General features: G+C 39.2%; 1 long non-coding RNA gene across 1 annotated transcript; it reads right to left on the minus strand.

Annotated features, from left to right (window-relative positions):
• Nucleotides 1-401: 401 nt before the first annotated feature.
• LOC123169176 (uncharacterized) lies at nucleotides 402-1663 on the minus strand. Its single transcript, XR_006484672.1, has 2 exons — nucleotides 1610-1663; nucleotides 402-714 (listed from the first exon to the last, which is right to left on the minus strand). It is a non-coding gene; the product is annotated as an uncharacterized lncRNA (long non-coding RNA).
• Between the last annotated feature and the right edge of the window lie 684 nt (nucleotides 1664-2347).

A 2347-nucleotide genomic window follows, 5' to 3' on the forward strand; every position in this document is an offset into this window, starting at 1 on the left:
CCGACGGCAATTAGCCGACGGTGAGCCGTCGGACATGTTTTGGTTACCAGCCGACTCGGATAAACTTGACGACACTTATAGCTGAGGGTTCCCCGTTGGGTATTTATTTTCTGATAGTTATGACTTGCCTTCGACTTTTGTAATAGTTGACGGTACATATTTGACCCTTGGGGTTCATTATAGCCAAGAGGAGAACCAAAAACTGTCAACTAGTATGACCACTGACGGTGTATACACCCCTATGGGGATTCCTTTAGTTCAGAGGCCAAACGACACCCTCAATACATAGATTCACCGATGGTGTGAAGTTTCCATTGGCATATTGTGTAGCTGTGAGGCTTGTTCCATGGTAGGCCATTAGTCACCCTTCAAGGATTGCTTTCCATTTCAAATATATCTCATAATTGCACAACCCACGGATGACCAAGAAACATAAACTATTGTATTTAGCACACCTTTCAGAATATCAGAAGAGTTGCATCAAAATTACACTGATCACCATGATCTATCTAGGAAGTTTGAAATGCAAAACAAAATAGTAACTAAGATCTAATGGTCCAAGCATTATGCATAAGCTAAATTGACCAGAACTTCATAACTTCACTTTGTTGCATGTCTTGACGAAAGACATTAGACTCGTCACCCTTCATCACCATCCATAGACACCATCACCCTTGCCATAGATCACAATTCCTCCAGTACTGTTTCCAATTCCTAAGAAATGATTAGATAAGTTGTAAGGGAGATTAAATATGCATACAGTTGAAATTTAATTGTGGATACTGTTAAAAAACTTAGATGTTCTAATTGACTGGTTAGCTGCTATCTAACAGTATAACTACGTATTCATCTTTTGATCCTTCACATGCAATTTTCAGGGTAATATGAATCAGCAGGAACACACTCCAAATGATAGACAGTACTACACGTTGCTCTGTGTACAAAAGGAATAATCTACCAATAAACCACACTGATTTCAATTTCATTATAAGTTTGCAGCGGTTCAGATCACATCATGCTTTTCGAATTACTTGTAACATTCATATAATTCAAAGCACATGACATTATTCTAATTCACTGTAACAATCCTATGTCCAGAAACATGTGCTATGGTTAGACCAAGATTGCTATAATGAAACCAAGTTTGTCGTACATTCTCAAAAGCATCAAGGTCTCAAAAGCTGAGGACCCAAAGAGCAAAGCTAGTACAGGGAAAGCCAAAAGCTAGAAAGGAGGACGCCTGGCATATTGTCTAATCATATTGTCTAATGTTGAAGTATTTTTCTCTGTGCAAATGATTTGACTGTAATTAATTATAGCAACATCTCTGCCTATATGAGTTCAAGCCAATTGTGCCCCTTAGATACTCTTATACTAAGAATTAATAATCAAGTACACTGGAAGTACAGAAAATTATCTACAACTCTCGCATTGTCACTATAAATCAACTTTGAAAGTATCTCATCCAGAAACAGATAAACGTAATACTGCAACAAGTAAGTCTGCATGACTGCAGTACTGCTTTGATTAGAACATCTAGTTTTTTTATCAGAATTGAACAAACAAGATACTCTGCAGTCTGCAGATGAAAAGAGAAGAAACAAAATACCTTCAGCAGCGACGGGAGGTCATCGTGATTGGAAAAGGTCATCAGGCGAAGGGGGTGCCGTTGTGTGGCAAGGTTCACTGTTCCACCCTTCCTCGCCAGCATAAAACTGGCTCAGTAGACCATCGGATTCTGGGGGCTTGATTCATGTGCCTAAGCTCAAAAGCTTTATATTCTTGCTCTTCAGATAGGCCCGACTTAGACCTGCATGATAGCATAGTGCATTTAAGTATAACAAGAAGCCCCTGCTCTACATATTTGAGAAAGAACACACGGGACATGATGTTAACATGACAGTGGCTGCATCAACCTTAGGCACATGAGTTAAATGTTCCAGAACTACAAAATACTAAGAAAAGCAAAAGCGAGATTGCAAAACTTACAATTACATCTACAAACCCAAACTGAAGGAAAAGTAACCAGGAATGTACGTACTCCATGAATGGAGGGCCTCTTCAATGTTAATTGGTTTGCTTGGCAGGGACATCTAGTTAAGCTATACAGTAGTATGAAGTATACATCCCGATCCTGATTACACACGCTGACACAGTGTCTCTTCTCTGCACTATAGTGCCAACTGCTGCAATTAGCTAGCCTTGACCAAACATACATGCATCAACACAAGTCAGCTAGCTCACCTCACTGGCACCAAATGTCCATTCGCTAGTTAATCAAACTATTTTTCAACACATAGGCTTGACTTTATTTTCAAAACTAATAGGCTTGGCTTTGTTTTTCAAC

This window comes from Triticum aestivum, chromosome 7D, assembly GCF_018294505.1.
Source record: "Triticum aestivum cultivar Chinese Spring chromosome 7D, IWGSC CS RefSeq v2.1, whole genome shotgun sequence".
NCBI classification, from domain to species: domain Eukaryota; kingdom Viridiplantae; phylum Streptophyta; class Magnoliopsida; order Poales; family Poaceae; genus Triticum; species Triticum aestivum.